The sequence below is a fragment of the Dipodomys spectabilis genome, unplaced genomic scaffold, assembly GCF_019054845.1.
Source record: "Dipodomys spectabilis isolate Male_0828 unplaced genomic scaffold, ASM1905484v1 ptg000095l, whole genome shotgun sequence".
NCBI lineage: Eukaryota > Metazoa > Chordata > Mammalia > Rodentia > Heteromyidae > Dipodomys > Dipodomys spectabilis.
The window spans coordinates 5,647,970-5,664,569 of NW_024870772.1; positions in this window are offsets into that span (position 1 = coordinate 5,647,970).

Consider the following 16,600-nt stretch of genomic DNA (forward strand, 5'->3'; position numbering starts at 1 on the left):
TGCTTCAACCACTCCCCTTCTAATTTCTCCATTGCCTGAGTAATAATTGTATGTATGTTATGAAACCATCCCCACTCATACTTTATTTTTACAGCTTTTAACGCTATATTTTATATGGATATAGCATAATATATAATACATTATATATTTATACATATATATCTATATCTATATACATATACACATACACATACATATGTACATACACATACATACACATATACATATGTATGTGTATGTATAGAGAGAGATATGTGTATATATGTATACATGTAAATATGTATAAGTGTAAATATGTGTATATATATATGGTGGGTCTTGGTACCTGGGTATTGAGTTTCTCCACTTCTGCAAAGCTAGTTCTCTACCATTTCAGTGAGCCACAGCTCCACGTCTGGCTTTTTGATAGTTTATTGGAGATAAGAATCTCATGCACTTTCCTGCCTAGGCTGGCTTCAAATTCTTATCCTCAGAGCTCAGTCTCTGTGGTAGATAGGATTACAGTCTCAGTCAACAGGGCCTAGCTGCATGTAATATACTTTTATTATAGTCACATTTCCATAGGCCACTTCCCTTCCACTTCTACTGATTTCTACTTCCTAATAGTCTACCAACAAAGCAGCTTATTTAGAGGAGAAAATTAATACAGCAAATAATGTATCTCAAAGGATCAGAATATTTTGCATGCTGCGTTTTGTTTCTTCCTTTTCTAAAAATTAAATAATTGTGTGATTTGATATTGGCACATTTTGTGGAATGTCCCTGACTGTCTAATTCTTCAAGCTTATGCAGTTCTTGGTAGTGTGATGTACTAAAAGAATCATTGAGAAACATTAGTGTTAACCGTCTTCTGCACATCCTCTTGGACATCTGTGAACTTTACAGTTTACCCTTGACAGATTGATGGAGATGATGACTCCAACTCTACTAGCTTGAAGATGATGAGGAAAAATAAATGCCATGTAAGTTTTTGAAAATTTTATTCAGAAGCTATTATAAGAGAGGAAAATAAATCTCAACAGAACAATGGAATAAAGAAGGACATTACACAAAAGGGATTTATGGACAAGATTTGATATAAGTTTGGGAAGTAGTAGGGGTAATTGGCAGGCTACTAAGAGACATGAGGGGTGGATAATTACTGAGAGGTCTGAGTGACCAGATATATGGAAGAAGTAAGGAATTTGATGTCAACAAAGGAGGGCAGATGTTAAGGATGCTGCAATTCTTATAAATTGACTTAGGAGGATTATCCAAAGTAATTTTTGACATTGATTCCAAATTTTCAGTATTTTTACATTACAAACCACATGGTTCTACAAAATACAAAAATATACCAGTTTTATATGGTAAAGGTTATTCTGATTTAAGAAAATGTAGTTCATTATTTATATTTGAAAGAAAGTAGTTTAACAAATCTAGAATGCCCCCAAAAGTTTGTAAAGAGCTAATAAGGAGTTTATTCATGTTTTAAGTAGGAAATCTTTTGTATTTAATATAATTGCTTTTTTTCAAGGCTACTCTTTGACAGTATTATAGGAAGAATTCTCCATATAACAAACGTTAGGAAACAAAAAGCAATACAGTGTATTGACATAAATTTTGTTCATACTATTAAATTTTATTCCACTGGACGGTCCAAATGGAGTGTGTGTGTTCCTAATGGTTGATGATAACTGTATAATTCTCAAAGTAAATTATTAGCATAAGTCTTAATTTAAAAATCCTTGCTACTTAGAATTATAGATTTGGGATGATCGTTTTTCATTAGTGATCCTTTGCTTCTATTATAGAATTTTGTAATGAAAGAGATAATGAGTCTGTTTGATATTTCCTCTTGTTCTACTTGTCACTACACTAGCATTTGTGAGTAAATGTTTAGGAGGAGTTTAGCCTTTTAAGTATCATAAACATTAACCAATGCTATTTGATTCACTTACAAATTACATGAAAAGAGCCATGAAATTTTCCTAACCTTTTCTGTAACTCAATAAATCACAGACAAGAAAGTTAAGCACTACTTCAGTGGAAAATCAGCAGACAGATGTAGCACACATTCCCCACAAAATAATTCAGAACCTGTTTCAATTTATCAAATGCCTACTTTATCTGTCAAAACAATGTCCTTTCTCAAATAAAGGGCATTGTTTCTGTAGCTAGAAAAGGTTCTGATGTATTGTTATCTGCAAATGGATGGTGGAATAATGGAACAACAGGCAGTGTTTCAAATGAAGAGATCAAAGGCCAGAATGCATTACAAATCTTGTTAAAATAAATGAGAGTAAGAGCATAATTTCAATGAAGATATTTATGATCTCAAACAATCTCTCACTCTTTTAAAGCATATGATCTTTAAAATGAATCCTAATCCCACCTCAAGGTGGGATCCCACGAAAAGATTTTTGTTCTTCTCTCAAAGAAGTTCAATATTCAAAGAAATGGAGATTTGTAGAACTCTCATCCGTATTAGCTATCAGTGCTTTGAATAAGTGCTGACATTTTCCCATGAATATGGAATTCTGGGAGAAAAAATTGTTTTCCTTTTTATTGATATCTGAAATATATTTCATTATGAGCATGTTTAACTAAATAAATGTCGTTAATATTAATCTCTAAAGAGTAATCTGTCTTACCATAATTTTTACATCCTTTAACTATTGAATACATGGTGAATTACTTCAATCCTCATTTAAGATTAAACACTATGATTTATAGCAAGAAAATGTACATAAAACAATAGTGGATATTATAAAATATGTATATATTTATATATATATATATATTATCTTCACACATCTGCCTACCATTTCTAGCTTTTCATATGCTCAAACATTTGCTTTAACCTAAACATGTCAGATATTTATTATGATTTCTGCAGCCTCCTTGATCTGGGAAGGAAATATTGCAGTGCAATTTCATGTAACTATGAATGAAAATTATTTTTATTTCACCCATGTCTTCAATTTAACTTTATAAAAATGGAATTATGACTTTGCCAATAGTACATTACATTCTTAAATTATATTTACAACAATCCTCTCTCAAAAACTATTAATATACTCAGAAATAACTTTGTAATTGATTTATATGAAATACATTAATTCACAGTCATCAAATGATGACCCAACATATTGTGGACCACATGCATACACAAAGTTCTTGAGTTGAAGAATCCTGGCCAATAAGTGGGGTTGTAAATTTATTGTTATTTGCTTGTTTGTTTTCTGTTTGTACTGGCTTGAAATCAGGGCCTGGGGGCTGTCCCTGATTTTTTTGTGCTTAAGACACCATTTGAGCAACAGGTCCACTTCCAGCTTTTTTTGGTAGGTCTTTGGAGATAAGAGATTTTCCTGCCAGGGCTGGCTTCAAAGCACAATCCTCAGATCTCATTCTCTTGAATGGCTAGGAGTAGAGACATAAGCAACCAACAGCAGCCATGAAGGGAGTTATTAAAGTGAAATTAACCTGATCAATAGCCAGTAGTAATTCCTAGAAATGAGAAAATGTTTCACTTTAAGAAATGGATAAGCATTTGTTATGTTTGTTATTAGAAATGATTATTGTAAAACTAGCTTTTCAATTAAACCAATGAATATTTTAGTAATAAAAGAAAGCCTTTTGTTATGTGAATTTAGAAGTCAGAAAAGTTGGCATTGAGGAACTATGACTTTTCTAACAGCAGTATTCAAGAAAATATTACACAAAAGGTAAATTTCTTTTTTTAATTTTATTTTTAAAATTTTTATTGTAAAGATGGGGTTACAGTTACTTGAGTAAGGCAATGAGTACTTTACTTGTGGATTATTGCTCTCCCTTCCCTTCCTTGTTCTTGTCCCACTATCCCTTCCCTCCTCAATTCCTATCTCCCCTCCCCTGGCTGCCCGAACTTGTAAAGTTAATTTCCAATATACTGTCGAGTAGGTATCTTCATTATAATGGGTCAACCTGTATCCTTACTTCAGTATTTTGTTATTCCCCTTCCTCTCCCCAGATTACACACACACACACACACACACACACACATGATGCAGGGTTTCAAAATTGAGTACAGTGACAACAGGGGATATGCCATAGGGAAAAAGAACATACAACAGAAACAACAACAAAAAATAATAAAATCATATGGTACATGTAAAACAGTAACAATAAAGACAGACCTCTGGTGTCCCTATCTTGGGGTTCATTTCACATAGCATCAACTTATATGGTCATTTGGACACGGTTTTTGAGCTTTTTAACTCATCTGATAAGATTACTCTATATCGATGCTAATTACTGCAAATAAGGGAAATGATGGGACCTTAATTTGTTTGGGTCTGGGTAACTTCTCTTAATATGATTTTTTCCAAATCTTTCCATTTCCTAAGGAACTGGGTGGTGGTGTTCTTTCTGATGGAAACATAGAATTCCATTGTATATCTGTAGCATATTTTCTTGAACCACTCATCTATTGAGGGGCATCTAGGTTGGTTCCATATCTTAACTATGGTAAATAATGTTGCGATAAACATAGTTGTGCCGGTAGCCTTAGTGTGGTCTTGTTTGTGATCATTCAGGTGAATGCCCAAAAGTGGGATTGCAGGGTCATAGGAGAGCTCTATGTGGAGTCTTTTGAGCAACCTCCATACTGCTTTCCAAAGTGGTTGAACAAGTTTACACTCCCACCAACAATGCAGTAGGGTTCCCTTTTGGCCACATCCCCTCCAGCATCTGTTGTTATTAGAGTTCTTGATTATAGCCATTCTAACTGGTGTGAGGTGGAATCTTAATGTTGTTTTGATTTACATTTCTTTTATGGCCAGAGAAGTTGAGCATTTCTTCATGTGTCTACTGGCCATTCTCATTTCCTCTTCAGAGAAGGAATTCTCTTTAAGTCTTTAGCCCACTTATTAATCGGGCAGTTGTTTCTTTGAGAATTTATTTTGGGGTGGCTTAATTTTTTGAGTTCTAATTATGTTTTAGATATGAGACCCTTGTCCCTTGTATGGCTAGTGAAGATCTCCCCCAGTCTGTGGGCTTTCTATTGATCTTGCTAGCTATGTCCTTTGTCATGCAGAAGCTCTGGAGTTTGGTGCAATCCCATTTGTCCAAACTTTCTTTGATTTGTTGAGTTTCTGAGTCTCTATTAAGAAAATTTTTGCCTGTGCCAAGGAGACCGAGGATTTCTCCTATTCCTTCCTGTAATATTTTTAGGGTGTCTGCTTTTACTTAGAGGTCTTTGATCCATTTGGAGATGATTCTGGTGCAGCGTGATATATAAGGATATAATTTTAGTTTTCTATGGGTGTTTAACCCATTTTGCCAGCACCATTATCTGAAGAGCCTATCCTTCTTCCATTCTATTTTTTGTGTCCCTCTTATCGAAGATTAGGTGCCTATAGGACTGTGGGTTCATTTCTGGGTTTTCAGTTCTATTCCATTGGTCGTCAGGTCTATTCTTGTGCCAGTAACAAGCTGTGAGTACTACGGTTTTGTAGTAGAGTTTGAAGTGTGGTATTGTTATTCCTCCAGCACTGTTCTTTCTGCTAAAGATTATTTTTGCTATTCGGGTTCTTTCATTGTGTTATGAATTTTTGAATTGCTTCTTCTATTTCATTGAAGAATGAGGTTGGGATATTGATGGGTATTGCACTGAATTTGTAGATAGCCTTTGGCAAAATTTCCATTTTCACGATGTTAATCCTCCCTATCCAGGAGCATGGGGGATTTTTCCATTTCCTTAGATCTGCTTTAATTTCCACAAAAGGTAATTTTCATGAATTCATTTTACATCCATATTCATGAGCAGCCTTCAAAAACAAAATATTAACTTGAATCTTTTGGAAAGATTTTGATAATGTGTATCTAAACAACCTGTACAACGGATTGCAAAGAATTTCAATAGATAGTGATATCAACAGTTAATACCCCTAATTCTCAATAGTGTAGAGTTCAATTTGTTCTTCAGTAGAGACATAAATATTATTATAACCATGTCCTACCTTCAAGTAACACAGATTTCCTACTGAAAGAACAATTCCTATCTTTCAATTATTTTGTTCTTATTCTCATTTTCATATGAAATTCCCTAAACCATATAGTTTGCCAATTAAAGATAAAAATCAATCTTCAAAATAGTTCAAGATATCATTTCACATGTATGATTATTCAAATTTTATTCCACAAATAATTAAAAACAGTTTGCAAGAATAAATAAATTGCACTCTATGAATAGATAGATGTGAAGAGACTATAGACTGTATCATCGTCTGTATATCCATTCAAATAAAAAATTTCATTCAAATTTTACTTCTTTCACTTAAGACCCATATAACTTTAAACAATTAATTTCACTCCTGGGCAATTGTTCAAATAATTACACACCAGAATACAATAAAGCTACCAACAGAACCATGTTTACTGCAGCACTATTGGACATAATCAAGTTATGTAACCAACCAGATGCCACTCTATGGGTGAATAGATCAAGAAAATGTCATAATGTATGATTACATAATATATAAATATAATAAATAAAATAATATATAACATGTAATAATAATCATATTATTGTACAACAAATGATATGTTATATATTTTGAATTATAATATAAATAATATGTAATTCTATATGATGATAATAATACAATACATGAACATAATTAATTTTATGATATTGCTGCATATATTATATATTATATAGCATGTAGAATATAATTTTATATTATATATAAATAAATTATATACATAATATATAATATCAATATTATAAAATTATATATTATCTATATTATATTACATTATATATGATGTTGTAATATTATATATTTTATTATACCTTATGTATAATATATAACATGTAATAGTATTGCAGTATTATGACATGACATAATATATGATATATAATATATATTTTATATGTGAAATTTTATTCATCCATATTAGAGAGAATATTATACTATTTAGAAAGAAGTGGAAAGACCTGGAAAATTTATGTTGAGTGAGGTAAGTCATGCTTAGAGAGACAAAGGATCCATGTTCTCTTTAATGTAGAAACTAGAATTATTTTATTGATTTATGGGTAAATAAGTTGGTGGTATGCAAATATATATAACATATGAACTGAAATACGATAGATCCCTAGGACCAGTCTAGGAAGTCAAAGTAAAAGTTCAAACTCCAGGAAGTAGGCACTTAAAATAGATCAAAGGGAAAAGGATAAAGGAATAAAGAGGGGGAGACAGAGAGAATGTAATCAAAATTTCAGTGCATATAATACAAAGTTAAGAAGACTGAGAGAAGGTGTGATTTGGAGAGGGATGGTGAAGATGTTGAAAGGGTGACATTGAACAAGATGCATTTTACTCAGAAAATTCTTCGTTATATGGACACTCTTTTGTTCAACTACTTAAAGATAATAAAGACAAAAAGCAAAGCCATATATTTTTCTACTTCTCAATTTCCTCCTAACAAATAGAGAAATATATATTTTAATAAGGTGTTGTGTGGGTTTCATTTTTAATAATTCGTGAAATGTGATTATTTAATTTAATTTATAAATGTTGAGTTCTCAATAATTGTTAATTTTTTTATTTGTCATATGGTTATAGAGTACAGCTATTCGGAGCACAGGTTTTCTTGAAAGCAAAGTATCTCATTATTTGGTTCAGAGTCTATCCATGCTATCTATATACTCTGACTTTGAGAAAGTTCCATTTACTTTTTGATACTTTGTGTTTTTCATCTTTGAAGCGAATGAGATAAAACCTGGTCTATGTTGTTACTGAAAATAATTTATGCTTATATTTGGTGCATTTAAATGTGCATTTTTACAATTAAAGTGTTTCCCAATTTTGAGCATCCATTCAACTTTTTTTCACTGTATTGACAACTAGTTCATACAACTGAGGAGATGCTCTAACTCTTGTGATTGTATGATCTGTGGAGAAGTTATGACAGCCTTGGAGCTCATACAACCCTTCCTTAAGCACTGAGTTACTGAGGCATTAATAATCATACCTCCTTCCTCAGTAAAATCAATCTATGGGCAAAGCAAAATGTCACAGTTGTCTTTAAAATGGATCTGTTTATTGCAGTATCAGAAATTTCTCCTCCGAATGATTCGTATGTGGAGGTTTTCAAATAAGGTTGTTTGGATAATCTTCCAATTCCAATTTTAGGGTGACTGTTATCAAATTCTAAACTTATATTGGCAGGTTACAACAAGGATTGGAAAAATATTTTTCTATTTAACAAAGTATCTGAAAGAATGTTGAGGTATGCTCTTAAGGATAACCACTGAAGATTTTGTTGTTGCTGCTGTTTGTAATCTCTCCACAGAGAGATTAACCACATGGCATATGCTTAAGATATGCTATGTAAAATTGACCTGTAAAAAAAATCAACTAGTAAGACAGGAGCAATAAGGAATTTATCATTATGGTGAAGATTTGGTGTTAAAGTTATCACAACAAATGACAATTTTGAGCATTTCCTTTGGAAAATAAGAAAGAGCAAAAGCAACCTTTATCTCTGAGGACCTATATTATAACAAGGGAAGACTAACACTTCAGCCAAAAATTACTTTTAGTGAACCTTGAAATAAGGAATTATATACTCATGATGCAATTTTGTTCTCAGTACGTGTCTGTAGACACAATTGTCTAAATAGAAGATAAAAAATTTCAGTTGCATGTGAAATCTGTATAGTACAGATTAACTATGATTCAATTGGCCAGTTTTACTGTTGGAGTAATTTGGACAGCTGCAATTAAGGAAGAAAATTGCTTTTACAAGTTTGTTATATTTTTCAGTTAAACAGTTGCCATAACAAGTATTATTTTTATAACATTTGAATTTAAAAAAACAGAAATAAATGATATAGAACAGTGTAAAATATTTAAATTGAAATATGTCATGAGAATATGAGAAAGGGTTATTTATAGAGTTTATTTAAATAAATACTTGTGACTGGGAATGTGGCTTAGTGGTAGAGTGTTTGCCTATCATGCATGAAGCCCTGGGTTCAATTCCTAAGTACCACATAAACAGAAAAAGGCAGGAGTGGTGCTGTGGCTCAAGTGGTAGAATGCTAACCTTGAGCAAAAGAAGCTCAGGGACATTGCCTAGGCCCCAAGTTCAAGACCCCAGCACTGGCAAAAAATGCATTAAATCAATATTTGATAATTTTTAAACCAGTATTTCAAACCATGTAAAATCTCAGGTATCTACTTAAAGCTTTATCACATGCATTAAAAATTATATATGGCTTTCAAACTTTACAAACATTAATAAAATTAAGAAATTTTCTGTAGCAAATTCTAGGGAAATATTACTATTTTAACTGCACAGACTTTTAGTAATAAATATATGTACTACCCAATTGTTTGGCTAATATGAATAAAATATTAACAGACTAAACCAGCCATAATAATGCAGTGATTTACAACAACAAAAAAGCCTTTGTATATATTAAGTCAATAAATTTCTTTTGAAATAGAAAATGTACTTGGTACAGAAAATTAATATGATTTCTTGCATATAAATTATCATATTTTAAACAAAAGATATCTTCCAGAGCCATTTTAATCTTTGCTATGTTTTACATACAGTACTTTTAAATTCATATTTCAATGTTGACATATTTCAAATAAAGAAAATGGACTGTTGTAATTCTATGTATGCTTTTTTCATTCAATTAGCTCTATCTTTCTTTTTCTAAGCAAACAAGATGGCAATTTACTCAGTCAACGCATAATAACATACATCAGCCAGAATTGAACAAACACAATGTTTCTCATGCTATGCCTTTTAAAATCAAACAATTTTAAATAAAAGCAAACATGAACATAAATAGTGTATCCCTTTGCTGTTTGACTGTTGACAGAAAAATGATAAAAACACAAAGATGGCTTGGGTTTGTAAGGAAGTTAAATAATTCAGGAAATGTTTTATTAACTGATAGAGGAAACAGGATTTGGGTCTTTGCATTATATAACAATGAGAGAAGAAAATATATGATATATGGCTTATTTTTTTTAAAAATGCTCTTCCTAACTGTCTGAACTTTCACAAGGTAGTTGAAAACCACATTCTTATCAAGTACTTACAAAAGCTTAAAAAGTCTGTTTAAATACCAATTTTCTTTTTTTTTAAATGTTGGTTGCAACATTTTTGAAGGTTGTGTGTCAGTTCATTGTTTTTTTCTTAAGAAAAGGACTTGTGGTTTATCTTTTCAACTTACAATAAGAATACTTTGAAGGGAGTAGTATATCAAACCACAAAAAGACATTTTATTTCTTTGAATATATTTTGTTTTATATTCCAGACTATTAGCTATATGAAGATGATACATTATTATATTTACAAGATAAAAATAGAAGCTTATCATATCAAAAATACCATTGACTGCATATTTGTTCTCTTATACTTGGCACAAAACAGGAAATATGTTGTTAAGTAGAAATTGTAACCAATGTTCAAAATTACATGTTTACACTGGATTTCAAAATTTTAGGAAAGCAGTTAAATTCCCTATGAAGTTTGATTATTTGGTACAAGCATGAAAGGGAAAAAAAAACCATTAGCAGGTATATTACATTTTTAAAATTATATTAAAATTCCATAACTATACTATATATTACCATTTAAATATTAGCATTAAATTGTGTAGCATGAAGTTCTATTTTGCCTAGATTCAAGTCCTGTTTATTAAGAGTCTAACAAATGGATGTGTGTTATTATTTTATCCTAAGTTTTTACATTGGGAAAAATGAGTATAATAAATTGTGATGGTACAAATGTAACAAAAAAAGTATAGAAAAGAGGAACATATATTATAAACTGCTTTGCTTCCTTATTGATGTGATTTTCCCTTCATTATTCTCAGTGACTGTTTATGATGGCAACTAATGTATAGTTAGAAGGAAAAAAGAGAAGATTAAATCATATGATTTTAGTAAAGTGTATGTTTTTCTTTGTGTGACCAAGGAATTTTGATTATAGATTTGATGCAGATTGTCCCTATGATTAGGGACTTTTTATTGAGCTTGATAGACATTTTGGATTAAAAAATAGAAATTCAGAAATAAAGCACTGCATTATAAAATTAACAACATTGTAATTTGGTCCTTTCTGTTTGGATGTAGACTTAGTAAACCTCTTTTTTACAGTTTGTAAATAGAACAGAGAAACATCTGTAAGTTTCAACATAGCAATTTTGCCTTTCAAACTACAAGAAGATATAAAAGATTCTATCTCTACAGTCATCAGCATGATATTTACTTTGAAAAATTCTCACAATCCTCTCTTGCATTATTATTTATTTTATGTTTGCATAAGTTAAATTATGACTATTTAAGATTTTACAATCAAACTAGACTGGAGAATTTCAAATATTGGTTATTTTAGAATAACACCTAGTACTTTAATAGTTGGAAACGTAGAAAGCTGTATTTTGCTTTTCCTACTTTTTTATCTTTTGATTTCACAAGTGCCATATTTTATGATGTTAAAATGCTAGTTTTATTTTACAGCAAGTGTCACTTTAAAAAAACAATTTTTGCAGTTCCTTAGAACATAAGCAATCCTCTTCTGAAGAAGAAAGGGAAAAATGTGCATCTTTCTTATATTATTTTTGAATATAAATTCAAAATAATATTTTATTTACAAATAAACTTCCAGATACTAATTTATAAAAGATTGCTTGAAAAATAGGTGCCTTTTGAACAATGTTCTTAAATCGTCATTCATGTGGTATCTCTAAGTAAGTCTCTGGAATTGTGTTCATTAATTGGGAACATTATTGTGTGAGTTTAATCAGGGATTATTTTATGTCAGTCCACCCAATTTAGTATTAGGATTGTAGATTGCATTGCTTCAATAGAGATTCTAGATAAGTGTCAATAAATTGGGGAATAGAAAACGTTTTGGAAGAAATTGTACATCATGATTTACAATTAAGTATACTCATTAGACAAATAACATGGTCTTTAGTGAAATTAAGTTTAGAAACCTTTGTTCTACTTAGTAGACAAAGATATTTTACCTTGAAATTAAGAAAATGAGGAGCCATATGTCTTCCAAGCTAGTACTAACTATGACACTAAGTACTGTAGTATTTGGAAAGATATACAGTAAAAGTGATTGCTTAATGACAACTTTACAATGAAAAATTTCTTACCTAATTAAAAGCATGATAATTAATGGTATCCATATTGAACCCTTCTGGAGTCCATATCCACTTTGAGTTACAAATCAAAACCTAGGGATTTGCTGTGCTTGTGTTAGTCATATAGGATTTACTTAACAATTTTTAACTAAAACTTATTGGACAATTTTATCTGATAGTAGGAATAATCAGGTGTCAAAACTGAAGCTACCTTCAATTATGACATATGAACGAGGCCCAAGAATTGATGGTATTGAGTGCATTTGTTGGCTCAATAAAATTATGACTTAAAAGGTTACCAGTATTATTAGTAGAGTTCCTGATATTTAATTTTAAAGTAAAATTAACAAACAAACCAAAAATTTTGTTTTCACACAAATCTATGTACTTCATCAATCAGTCTACATAGTCTCATTAGAAAAGGCAAGTGGTATTGTTGTATTCCATTCCAAGCAGCTTCCTGAAATCTGGAGATTATACTCATAAAGATTTCCTTTAGTATTGCTTTAAACCAATTTTGCTAATAAAAAGTTGTCAAGAAGTATCAGTTAAATAGATTGAAATAAAATTTAGAAATATAATTAAAAAGTCATGCAAAGTCATGTAAAGTCATACAAAACAGATTTCATTACAGGTGTAAAAATCTGAAAACTATGCTAGGATACAAAAGAAGTTCAAGTCAATTGTATTGTATAAAGAAAAACAAGAATCTCCAGAGGTATTCAGAAATATGAGCATCTGGAAATTAAGTAGCCACATGATCTTTTCAGCTATTAAGGAAAATAAAATCCATTCTATTATTTATTTTATTTAGTAATGGGAATGCTGAGCATAAAGATACTGAATATAAGCACAAGAAATATGTGAATAAATCTTATCTTAACCAATCCAAGGGAAATCTGACAAGATTACAACCTAAAAAAAGGTAATGGCAATATTTCATTGTAACTTCCATACAAATCCAGGCTCCTTTCTTTACCTTAGCAATCTAATTTACATTTTAAATTGAGGTTTTAATTTTATCATATGATTCACATTAAAAGAAACTTAAGAGCTCCCAAATAGTGTGGAATGAAAATCCTTGTTTCTATGGTACAATTAAAATTCAAGAGAATTGAGGAGAAAAAACATGACAGCTTTATTGTCAACAGCTCCAAATAATTTTGTTCTCTACAAATTTCTGGCAACAAGTGACTCATACCATCAGTATGCTTTGGAATGCAGCTACTAATAGCTAAGAGATACAAATAGCTGCAAGCCTAAGCTTACATACACATAAGCACACATAAACCGAGAGCGGGGATGACAATGCTCGACAACAAATGTACTCATTACCTTACTCTTGTAACTGTAACCCCTCTATACAGCATCTTTACAATAAAATTAACTTGAAACCCGAAAACAAGATAAATAGAAAACAATATAGATAGGTTGTCCATTTGGGTGGGATATTATTATTTCTTCAATTATTAAAAAGAAATTTCAGCCAGGTGACAGTGGATCACGTTTGTAATTCTAGCTATTCAGGAGAGAGAGATCTGAGGATTGCAGTTGAAAGCCAGTCTGGGCAGGAAACTCCATGAGATCTCATGTCCAGTTAACAACTAGAAAACAAGAAATGGCTCTAGTGGTAGAGAGATTGGCTTGAGCTGAAGAGTTCAGGGACAGCACCCAGGCCCAGACTTCAAGCCCCATGATAGACAAAAAATAAAATAAATTAACAGATAGATAGATTGATAGATCGATAGATAAAATTTAAAGAAGAATATGAACATAGTTGGTCAGTCTGGGAAAAGTAGTTTATAGCAGCCCTAAAGGATTTATAATAATTTTGTATCCTTGCATTTTATAGGCCTACGTTGCTAAAAATTTGGTTAATAAAAGCATGGTATTGGATAAATGCATGATATAGATGCATGATATAGGTGATATCTACTTATAATTGTGGTCACATACAATAACCAAATACTATCCTCTGTTTATTACATCTATCTCTGTATTATATAAATTTTTCTATAGGCTAATGTTTCCTAAGGCCTCTAATTGGTTTAAAGTCATCATTATGTTAGTGTTCAAGAAAAATATGAGATTTCTACTTGCCCCAGGCCAGAGTGATTTTTCTATGCTAAGGATTTTCTAGGTTTTTAAAAATACTGTCTGTGAGATGCTTCTCTGTATCACTTTAACACCCTAAATATTTTTTCCTAGTAAATTGTTTCATTTAGGTATCACTGAAAAATTTTTAAAAATGAAGACATTTGAAAACAATGCCAAGGAGCTCTGCGAAACAGCCACAAATTCCTTTACCAAGTGGAAAATGGAAAAGTTATATTGATTATTTTAGTGTCAGGGATTCTCCATGGTTGCACGATTGACACCCTTGAAGTTAAATTTTCTCTTTTAGGCTGTTAAGATACTATTTAATGAATCATTTCAGTCATTTAGTCAATAAAAGTATCCTTGCCTTCTAAAAGAGTTAACATGGTTTGTTCCTAATGTTTCACTTATCAAAAAGAAAGAAATAGTCAAAATGCTTGAAGAATCAGACTAAGGATTAATTAAGATACGCATATTTCAAAAGGATAGATGCTCCCTCCCTCAAAGATAAGACAATTTGTTTATTTACAACATCATAGACACAAAAAGAAACAACACTGCTTAGAAATGTCTGTAGGATAAGACAGTGTCATACAATAATGATCTCTTCTTCCCACACAAATGCCTAGGGAAAAACTAAGATGTTCATTTTCAAAGCAGAAAACATTGATCCACTGGGTATGTCCTATTAACATTACTTTATATTGTTCCGTCAAATACCTGATGTAAATTCAGTCTTTGGGTCTGATAGATGGTGGATTTCCGAGAATGACATTTGTGTGCTACAGTACTACTAAACAGATGAAAATCATTACGTGTGCTGTTGTTTATTTGTCAGTAAACCAGAGTTAAATGTGTTCATGAACACAGTAATGGTCATTGTCAGCAATTCAAAACTGGTATACTGTGATTTTATTTTTCTTGATTTCTTGTAAGTAAACCTTTCTAACTTCTAATTGTCATTCAGTTACATAATACGAATGGTGTGCATTCTACTGAGAATTCTATATATTGTTTCACACCAGAAAGTAGGCATTTCACATAACATTAGGAGAGTTGTGGCCAGTCAATGACTATTCAATTGGAGGTAAATGCTGCCATAATAAAAATGATGGAATATCATCCCTGTCTTTTAAAACTATGCTTTAATCAAAAGATCAAGTGGAAAAGATGGTCAGAGCTCTAGGAAGAAAGACAGTAATTTGTCTGCTCAAATAGTATATGTGCATGCATATAAGATTCAACAAGGTGTAGGTGGATACATCTTGCATGAGAAATAGGAGCTTAAGTTCTGAGCCTGCCTTTACCTTAAGCAGCATGGTAGGTGTCCTGTGTCTTACCATAATTTCACTTGGTTTAGTGATGATGCAATTAAGAGCCCTGAGAATCACCTCTATATCATTTTCTTTCAACAAAATATAAATTTCTTGTCACCACCAATTGCTTTACTGGATAAACAGTGACTTTTGACACCAGAGCAAAAAAAATTATACAACTAAAAATCATTTCTATTTCTTTCAAAATAAGCACATGATCATGTAGTATTTCAAAAATAGAAACATTAACATGATAACAGAAAAGGGAAAGTTTTAAAATAAAACCTCATCAGAAATGTTGGTTGCTCTTAATTTATCACACTATTTATTACACATATGCTTTCTCTTCTTCAGATAAATGTAGTAGATAAAGGCTATGGCCTGCCAGTCTTTATATGTAGTATCTCTTGCTCAAGCTATGTATGGTTTCTCATCCTTTTCCTCTTCCTTTGTTCCTACAACCATTGACTCAGCCTATGTTCCAGGCTTTGAGCTGCTTGCTTACATTAAATCTTAGTTCTCTTCAATTCTATCTTCATTTTCTCAGAGGAAGCATCCAGATAACATTTATTAGGTGGAGCAAGTTCTATGGGCTTGACCTTGGTAGATTACCGGGAAAAAGACACTGTGAAGAGTAAGTAGAAACAACAGTAATTAAAACTTTCCATTGGAAAGCAAACAATAAACTTGGTTCTTAAGTTAGAATAGAATAAAAAAAAATTAATATGGAACCAAACATATATTAGTGACACAACGAGTGTCATAAAATACACCTCAATTTTGAGGGTCATCAGACACCAGGTAGACATTCCTCTAAGGATATAACAAGAAGAGTTGAGAACATGCAGAATAAATGGTCTTAACTTTATAAAGATGTTATTGAGGAGTTGTAGAAAAGTATGTCTGAATAGTTTGTTGTTTCATGGCCTAAAGATATTTACTACCTATTTCTTTGACTATGGACAGCTGCTACCTTTTCCTGGTCTTAAGAGCAACTGTTGCAAATAAGGGAAACCATGGGACCAGCTTTCATATGTTT